The sequence below is a fragment of the Monodon monoceros genome, unplaced genomic scaffold (genome assembly GCF_005190385.1).
Source record: "Monodon monoceros isolate NGI ecotype Baffin Bay Population unplaced genomic scaffold, NGI_Narwhal_1 Super_Scaffold_18, whole genome shotgun sequence".
NCBI lineage: Eukaryota > Metazoa > Chordata > Mammalia > Artiodactyla > Monodontidae > Monodon > Monodon monoceros.
In genome coordinates this window covers 151,896,360-151,906,671 of record NW_021703774.1, presented here as the reverse complement: position 1 = coordinate 151,906,671, position 10,312 = coordinate 151,896,360, and the positions used below count along the sequence as shown (strand labels likewise).

Below are 10,312 nucleotides of genomic sequence, written 5' to 3'. Positions count from 1 at the left end.
CAAGCAGCCTCCAGAAGCCATCAAAGGCAAGGAAATGTTTTCTTCCTAGAGCCTCCAGAATAATGCAATCCTGCCGTCATCTTGATTTTAGTCAAGTGAAACAGCTTTGGACTTGTGACCTTCAGAGCTGTAAGATAGTAAGTTTGTGTTGTTTTAAGCCACTAAGGCTGTGGTGATTCGTTATAGCAGCAATAGGACATTAATACTTTCGGTTATTATGATGCCATATATTTGTTTATTTTTATTGTTTTATAATTTAATTCCCACCGATACTGGATTAAAAAAATTTAGGCTGCGCTGGGTCTTAGTTGCAGCATGTGGGATCTTTCTTTTGGTATGCATGCAGGATCTAGTTCCCCGACCAGGAATCGAACCCAGGCCCCCTGCATTGGGAGCAGAGTCTTACCCACTGGACCACCAGGGAAGTCCCACAGTTGTTTATTTTTTTAATGTTAAACCAGCTTGTATTCCTGGGCTAAACCTCATTTGGTCATGATATATTAGCCATTTTAAATATTGTCAGGTTGGATTTGCTAAAATTTTGTTTAGAATTTCATATCTATGCTCATGAGGGTTGTTGTTTTGTAGTTTTCTTTCTTATAATGTCTTTGGCTTTGTTATCAATCAGAGGAATGCTGGCCACTTAGAATGAGTTGGAAAGTATTTTTTCCTTTAATTTTCTGGAAGAGTTTTTGTTGAATTGATATTATGGCTTCCTTAAATACTTGCTAGAATTCTTCACTGAAATCATTTTTTCCTGCAGTCTTTTTGTTGGAGGGTTTTTAACCATAAATTCTATTTATTTAACAGATATAGGGCTCTTCAGGTTATCTGTTTCTTTTCGAGTGAGCTTTGGTAGCTTGTGTTTCAAGGAATTTGTCCATTTCATCTAAGTTGTCAAGTTTATTTGCAGAAAACTGTTCATAATATTCCCTTATTCCTTTTAATATTGGTAGAATCTTTAGCGATGTCATTTCTCTCATTCCCGATATTTTGTGTCTTTTCTCTTTTTTCCTTATCAGTCTAGCTAGAGATTTTATCAACTTTATTAATTTCTTTAAAGAATCACTTTTGGGCTTTATTGATTTTCTCTCTCTCTCTTTTTTTTTTGCTTTCTTTTTTGTTGATTTCTGCTCTAATCTTGATTATTTCCTTTCTAATGCTTACTTTGGGTTTAATTTGCTCCCCCCTATTTCTTTGTAAAAACTGAGGTATAATTGACATTATAACATTATATTAGTTTCAGGGGTACAGCATAATGATTAGATTTCTGTATATATTCCAAAATGATCACCACAGTAAGTCTAGTTAACATCTGTCACCTTATATAGTTACAAAGTTTTTTGTGATAAGAACTTTTAAGATTTACTCTCTTATTTTCAAATATGCAACACAGTATTATTATTATTATTATTTTGATACCAATCACTTGTATTTATTTCAGGATGTTACTAAATTATAACCCTGTTAAACATCTATAGGATATTTTATTTTTGAAAAGACAGGTCCTTTAAAAAAACCTGGCATCATAATAATATAACACGTCAAAATTAGATTAAAAATATAGGTCATTGCTCTCATTCACTCTGTCCTAGTGTTAAAGATGTTACAAAGATACACAGAATATCGCCTTGCTGTTCTCTTTTGGGGAGGCTATATCCAAGTTGACAAAAAGTACACCTACATTTACAGACACAGGTGTTGTCAAAGGGGTCTTTCTCTGACTTTAGCAAAGAAAAACAGTCCAAATTGTATTCTTTATACTGCGTGCTTAACTACATCGTGTTTGGAATGTGGTATTATTATTCTCCTACTGGAGTAAGATCCCGCTTTCTCAAAGCCTTTCCCCCAACTTTTCTAGAAATAAACCTTCAATATCATTTATTTCAAGCTTTCAAAATAAAATGTTATCCTCATATATACATGTACCAGGTTGGTATATTCATATATATCCTATCCAATTGCAGGCTAAGCAAAGACATGCATTTAGAGGTGTATTAATGTATTAAAGCAAACGACAACCCACCTTAATATCAAGAGAAGTTCTGACCTTCCATGTAGGGTTTGATAGAGAAAACACTGATTTTTGACACATTGTCTTATTTTATTCAAATACCAGCCTGCTCATACATGGTCCAAGAGCACCCAAATAATAAAGCAAATATAATCACATGTTAGAGATTGGTCTTCAAACATCATAGCCAACGATGCCACGCTTCGTTGGCTTCGTATGATCTCGCCAACATAAACCCACATCCACACCTCAGTGGCCACCAAACCATTCAGTAGAGCTTCCTTAACTGTGAGCTGTTTGAAGCTACTGGTTTGAGCACTCCTGACAAATTTTTTCAAGCTCTGAATAGCTGTAGGGATCTCAGCAGGGACTGGAGGAACCAGCTCAACTTTGGCGTAGTGCCAAAATGTGGCCCCTCGAGCTTCAGGTAAGTCACAGGAGCATTGACCAGTGCCAGGGCCTTCTCTGTGAAGTTACGGACGAACTGGGCCATGGTTCTAGGACAGAAAGTCCATCGCCCCCACTGGCTGGCTGAATGTCACCCCATAACACAATATTATTAACTACAGTCACCATGCTGTACATTACATCCCCAGGACTTATTTATTTTATGGCTGGAAGTTTGTCCTTTTTGATTCTCTTCACCCATTTCCCCCTCTACCCCTCAGTTTCTTAAGGTAGAAAGTCAATGATCTGAGACCTTTCTTCTTTTCTAGTATCAGCATTTAATGCTATAAAGTTCCTCCCAAGTACTGTTGTAGTGGCATACCACTAATTTTGTGTTTTTCTTTTGTGTAGTGTTTTCATTTTCATTTGGTTCAAAATAGTTCATAATTTCCCGTTTGATTTCTTCTTTGACTCATGGGTTATTAAAAGTGTGTTATTTAGTTTCCAAGTATTTGGTGATTTTTCTCATATCTTTCTGTTATTGATTTCTAATTTAATTCCATTGTGGTCAGAGAACATTCTTTGTATGACTTGAATCCTTTTAAATTTATACAGACTTGTTTTATGACTCCATCTTTTAAAATTTCCATGGACAATCTGATGTTGCTGAGTGGAGTCTTCTGTAAATGTCAATTAGGTCAAAGTTGTTTATAGTGTTGTTCAAGTCTTCTATATCCTTAGTGATTTTCTCTCTACTTGTTCTAGCAAATGTTGAGAGAAGAATGCTGAAATCTCCAACTATAATTGTGGATTTGTCTGTTTCGCCTTGCAGTTCTAACCCTTTTTGCATAATGTATTTTGAAGCTCTGTTATTAGGTGCATAAACATTTTAGATTTTTATGTCCTCTGTATGAATTGACCCCTTTATTGTTATGGAATGAACTTTATCTCTGGTACTATTTTTGATCTGATAATATACTTTGATATTAATACAGCTATGCCAGCTTTCTTTTTTTAAGCTTCAGCGTGGCATACTTTTTATATCCTTTTACTTTTAACTTTTTTGCGTCTTTATATTGAATGTGTCTTTTTTGAGACAGGCTTTAGTTGGCTCTTGTATTTTTATCTAATCTGACAGTCTCTGCCTTTTAATTAGAGTGTTTGGGTCGCTTACATTTAATGTGATTATTTATGTTGTTAAGCTTAAGTCTGTCATCTTGTTATTTGTTTTATACTTGTCTCACCAGTTCTTTGTTTCCTTTTTAATATTTTTCTTTCTTCTTTTGGATTTTTTTTATGATTCTAATTTATCTCTATTATTTGTTAGCTAAAATTTTTAGTTTTGTTATTTTAGTCATTATTTTAGGATTTATAGTATATATCTTTAACTTATAAGAGTCGACTTTCAAAATACCACTTATGTAGATTGTAAGACTCTTACAAGAGTGCGCTTCCATTTCCCATCTCTCAGCCATTATCCTATTGTTGTCATACATTTAACTTATTCAATATATATATATAATAAACTCCACAATGTAAATTGTTATTGTTTAAATAATCAATTATTTTAAAAAGTGGTTTAAATAATGTTAAAACTCATATATTTCCCTGTGTAGTTACTATTTCTGGTGTTTTTCATTCATTGAATGCATATTTCTATCTGGTATCATTTTCTTCTGACTGAAGGACTTCTTTTAATATTTCTTATAATGAAAGACTATTATTAATGAAATCTTTAAGCTCTTGTATGTCTGAAATAGTCTTTATTTTGTCTTTGTTTTGAAAGATATTTTTGCTGGGTTTAGAATTACAGATTAACCCCACTCTATTCTTTTGGAAACTCCAATTACACATATATTAGGCTGCTTAAAGTTGTCTCACAGGTCATTGATACCCCCTTTAAATTCTTTTTGTTTTTCTTTCTGTGTTTCATTTTGGGTAGTTTCTATTGCTATGTCTTCAAGTTCATTCATATTTTTTCTTCTGCAATGTCTAATCCGCCATTAATCCCACTCAGTGTATTTTTCACTTCAGATTGTGGTTTTCATCTTTATAAGTTTGATTTGGGTCTTTTTAATATCTTAAATGCTGCCACTTAACAATTTAAATATATAGACTACAGCTATAATAACGGTTTTGATGTCATTGTCTGCTAATTCTAACATCTGTGTGAGTTCTGGGTCAGTTTCAATTGATCAATTTTTCTCTTCATTATGGACCATATTTTCCTGCTTCTTTGCATGTTTGGTAATCTTTGATTAGGTGCCAGACATTGTGATTTTTACCTTTTTGGGTATTTTCGCATCCCTTTGGGTACTCCAATTACACACACATTAGGTGTTTTTGTATTCCTGGTTATTTTTGTATTCCTGAGCTCTATTGTGGAATGCAATTTATTTGCAGGAAGAGTTTGATCCTTTTGGATTTTGCTTTTAATATTTGTCAGGTGGGAACAGAGTAGCATTTAGTCTAGGGATAATTATTCCTCACTGCTGAGGCAAGGTTCTTTTGAGTATTCTACCCAGTGCTGCATGAATTTTGAGGTTTTCTGGTTTTGGTGAGCACAGATGTTATTCCAGGTCCTGTAGGAGTCCTGGATGCCATTCCCTCTAATACCTTTGGGTTGTTATTGGCCTGACCCTAGGTATTTTCCTTATACACACATGTTGATCAGTACTCTGATGAAGACTTAAGGGGTCCCTCTCCAGATCTCCAGGGTTCTCTCTCTATGTGTGTCTCTCCTCTTGAGTATTCTGTCCTGAAAATTCTGGTTATCTTTGTCTCTCCCTGTTCTCTCGCTCCACTTCCTCAATTCACAGGGCTTTCCAGGCATCACCTCCAGTCCCATTTTTTTTTCTGCTGCAGCCTGGAAACTTTCTCAAGGCAGTAAGCTAAGATGATTTTAAGGCTCACGTTGTTTGCTTCCTGTCTCTTAGGGATACTGTGTTTTCTGATGTCCAGTGTCTTGAAAACTATTGTTCCATCTGTTTTGTATCATTTATTTTTGCTGTTTCAGGTGGAAGGGTAAATTGGTCTCTATTCCCTCATCTTGGATGGAAGCAGAAGTCTCTCCATGCCTTTCAACACCATCTATATGCTAATGTCTCCCACATTCATCCCTGATCTTCAGAGTCTTATATCCAACTTGGAATACTCATGGCTAGCACCTCAAACTCACCATGTCCAAAATGGAACTCTTGATTCTCCTCTCACAAATCTCTCCTTTCTGTCTTCCTCATCCCAGGAAATATTCACCCAGATGTTCAGGCAAGAAGCCTTGGTCTCATCCTCTTTTCTTCTCTTTTCCTTACATTCTATATCAGTACCTCAGAAACTCATTTAGCCTTGACCTCCAAAATGTATCTCAAATCTGAGACCCTTTCATTACCCCTACTACTGATTAAAGCCACTGTCATTGCTCATCTAGAATCTTGCATTAGGCTCCCAACTCCAAACTAACTGCTTTCATTTCTTAACCTCTTACAGTCTTTTTTTCCTTCAGTAGCCAGTGAGCCCTTAAAGAGGCTAGCCCCATCATGCTCGTTCAAAACCCTCCAATGTCTTCCTAACACAACTTAGGATAAAGCCCAAAGTCCTAATCACGGTGCACAGGACCCTCTAGGATATGACCTCCACCACCTCTCCCACCTCATCTCCCCTGTCTTCCTTTCTCACTCCACTTTGGCCACCCATCTTCTCACTGCTACTGGAACGTGCCAAGGACCCCCCTCCTTTAGAGAATACTTCCTTTTTACTTTGTCTGGAACGCTTTCCCCTGGATAGTTCCCTGTCAATCTCTTCATGGGTCTCAGCTCACATATCACCTCCTCATAGAGCCCTTTCACAACTATCTGATCTAAGACAGTGCCCCTGCTGCTTCTGCTCTTATTCTGCTTTATTTTCCATCATAGAACTCATTCCCACCTGACACCCTGCATATTTATTTGTTCATGTGCTTATCATCCCTTTCCCTCAGTAGAATGCAGGCTTCACAAGGGCAGGGACTATATCCTGGTCACTCTTGGGTTATCTATGCCTAGAAGAGTGCCTGGAATACGGTAGATGCTCAGTGAAGCAGATTGAATGAATGAGTGCTCTTCTTGGCCACTAGGTACAACCTACTTGCTGTGTGACTGTGGACAAGCCTTTACCATCTCAGGGCATGGCCTTTTCTAGTTGGCACGGGCCCACTGACTGAAAGTCAGCCCCCCAGCCCCTCACTGTGCACTGTGCCAGATGAGTCCTGGGCTTTGCCCTTCAATTCCGCACCCGACTGGAGGGGGCTGGGCCAGGTGTTCTCAGTCCGAGCTTGAGGGCTCCAAGCTTTGGATTGCCATGACCACCACCAGGGGGCGCTCGATGCTGAGATTCTGGACCAGGGGCTCTGTAGCTCCTGTTTGGGTTGGTAGAAGTCACTGTGATTGACCATCATTTACGACCCTTGTATGTAGGTGGTGTAAGTGTGTGTGGGGAGCGGGAAGGCATTTCTAGGAGCCCTGACACCGGGGGCTCAGGGTATGGAGTCAACTCGTGCTGCTCACCCTCTCATGGCTCCCACCTAGATAGAGACAGACCCCAGGAAATGATTCACCTGTGTCTTCCTGGGGAGGAGAGAAAGAAGTGGGCTCACTAGGATGGAAACTGGATGGGGGCGTTCAATGGCTTCTCACATGTCCTGGACCCTAAATCACCTTGTGGCTTTGGACAAGTCAACCCTTTGGCATCACTGAGCAGGGTGACCCTATTATTCTTGGGGTCACTCCAAGGAGTCAGAAATCTGGCAAACCTGTCTTAGCCCTTGGCCTCCTCTAGGGCTGAGCCATTTGCTACCCCTCCTCAGGTTGGGGAAGGCCCCGCCCTGGACTCCAGATTGTCCCTCAGACTCCTGAGGCTCAGAGGGTAGGAAAGACAGTTTGAAGTCACACGTCAGCATGTGGTATGCTTGGTTATACTGCACACGCTGTTTTGGGTGCGCCCAATGCCCCCTTGGGCCATTCCCTTTCCCGAGAGTTCTCTCCTCCAGCTCAAACACAGCCTCCGAGCCTTTGCACTTGCTGTTCCCTCTGCCTGGCATGTCTTACCCTCAGATTTTCATGGGGCTGGTTCCTTCCTGTCATTCAGGTGACAGGCCAGATGTCACATCCTCAGAGAGGACTTCCTGGACCACACCTGGTCCCTCTCTATCTCACCTGCTTGTTTCATTTCTCCTAGAGCACTTATGACCTTCCGAAATTAGACAACTTCCTGGTTTATGGTTTGCACTCCGTCTCCCCTGTCAGAATGAAAGTGCCACCAGAGCAGGGGCCTTGCCTGACTTGTTCCCTGATGGGCCCCGTCTCTCACGTGGCACGCAGCAGGAGGTGCCCTATGGGCATTACTGAATGAGTGAACAAGGAGGGTGGAGAGTTGCCTGTCAGTCACACTGGTCTCCAGACAAGAGCGCAGAGTCACGCTGACCCCTCCCTGGAGGCCTCAGGCTCTGGGACACTCTGGGGCTGATGTGCCCTTTCTTCTCTGGGCTTCTTACTTCCCCATCTGCTCCCCCTTGAGTGAGCATGCTCCTCAGACAGGAAGTAATGGAGTGTTTGATTTAAGAATCAAAGCCAAGAAAGGGCAGGAGGAAGGAAGGGAGCAGTGGACCCCTAGTGGGGTCCAGCCCCTGGTGTTCTGGGGAGGGGAGCCCAGGGATGGCAGAGGTGCTGGATGCCTTTGCTTTTCCAAACTCAGGCTAAGTGTGTGGATAGGTTTCTGACCATGCTGACTGCCCTGTGTCACAGGGTGTGTTCTCCGTCAGGAGGCTGCAGAGGGCACCTCCTTTACTGTGTGAGTCTGAAGTGCCCCTGAGAGCCCTCCCAGTGCCGTGAGCCGTCTTGCAAGACAACTTGGTGACTGGGTGGAGAGCAGACAATGCAGCTGGAGATCGTGTCATGCTTTGGGCCGAGAAGATCTGAATTAGAGTTCTGGCTCAGTCACTTCCGTGCTGTGCGACCTTGGGCAAGCAACTTCCTCTCTCTGAGCTAGGAAGAAATGAAGTCTGCTTTCTGGGACTGGCTCTGGAACTCTACCCTCCAGGCCCAGGCTTTTGTATCTGGGTTTCCTGGCCATCTTTCTTTCTTTCTTTCTTTTTTTAAATTGAATTTTAGTTGATTTACAATATTGTGTTAGTTTCAGGTGTACAGTAAAGTGATTCAGTTGTACACATATATATACATATATATATTTTTTCAGGCTATTTCCCATTATAGTTTTTTTTTTTTTTTTTTTTCAGTACGCGGGGCTCTCACTATTGCGGCCTCTCCCGTTGCGGAGCACAGGCTCCGGACGCGCAGGTTCAGCGGCCATGGCTCACGGGCCCAGCCGCTCCGTGGCATGTGGGATTCCCCCGGACTGGGGCACGAACCCACGTCCCCTGCATCGGCAGGCGGACTCTCAACCACTGCGCCACCAGGGAAGCCCCCATTATAGTTTAATACAAGGTGTTGAATAATTTTCCCTGTGCTATACAGTAAATCCTTGTTGCTTATCTATTTTATGTATGGTAGTGTGTATCTGTTGATCCCATACTCCTAATTTATCCCTTTCTCCATCCCTTCCCCTTTGGTAACCATAAGTTTGTTTTCTATGTCTGTAAGTCTGTTTCTGTTTTGTATATAGATTCATTTGTATGATTTTTTAGATTCCACGTATAAGTGATATCATATAATACTTGTCTTTCTCTGTCTGACTTTTTTTAGTATGACATTCTCTAGGTGCATCCATGTTGCTGCAAATGGCATTATTTCATTCTTTTTTATGGCTGAGTAATATTTCACTGTATACGTATATCTGGCCATCTTTCAATGCCCAGCATAAAAGGGTACCTCTTCTGCGAAGCCACCCCACCCCCACCTGGTTCTTCTTGTCCTGGAGTCACCCTGTTCTGCCTATTTCTGTAGCATGATGGCATTGTCCATATAGATCTCTGTCCCCCTCCCACTAGACCAGAGCCCCTTGTGGCAGGCCTGGGGCTTGATTCATTTCTGGATCCCTCATGCCCAGTGTTGGGACAGGCCCACCACAGATATGATACTATTTCTTACCCATTTTAGACATGAACAAATGGGCTCAGAGAGGTCAAGTGACTTGCTTGAAGTCACACAGCACACAAGTGGCAAAGCTGGTGGTGTGCTGGTCAATATGCTCTCCACACACAAAAAAGCCTCAGTCTGTCGTATTTGTCAATGTCTATGGTGTAGATACTCCCACGGAATTTCAAGCTACCAACATGCATCACTGAACCTGAGGTTGGGAAGTGATGTTCACAACTGGCTCTTGTGAGGGGGGATGAGCCAGCTTCAGTACACCACGGGGCAAAGCTGGGATTCCAACCCAGGCCTGTTTGATGCTGATCAGTGGGCATTCTATTCTAGATTCCTAAAATCTGGTATTACGTGAAAAAAACCCCAAGGTACATAAGGGTGTATATCAAGGGGGAAAAAGAGTATATATACTAGAAAAGAATGTGCGTGTATGGATATATATATATTTGTTTGTGTGTGTGAATCTTGAAGGATTTGCTAGAAACTAATAACAGTGGTTTTTGCCAATGAGGGGGACTGGGTGGCTGGGAGACAGGGTGGGAGAGAGATTTACTCTGGGTATCCTTTATACTCTACATTTTGAACCATGTGAGTATATTAACTGTTCAAAAAAAACCCCAAATGAATAAACAAACAACAAATCCAAACCAGCAATCAACCACAAACAGATGCTGGGCCTGCAGCTCTTTGCCAGGCATGTCTGTGGGCCTGGAGCTGGGCAGCGTGTGCTGAGTGGCTTGGTTGGGGCTGCCCACCGGACCACACTGTCTTTTGGCAGCCCTTGGCCTGTGACCCAAGGCTGGCGTGGGAGGTGGGGAGGCCACTGTCTTCC

General features: G+C 41.5%; 1 pseudogene; it reads right to left on the bottom strand.

Annotated features, from left to right (window-relative positions):
- Positions 1-2,188: 2,188 nt before the first annotated feature.
- Positions 2,189-2,507, bottom strand: LOC114899887 (annotated as a pseudogene).
- Positions 2,508-10,312: the final 7,805 nt, after the last annotated feature.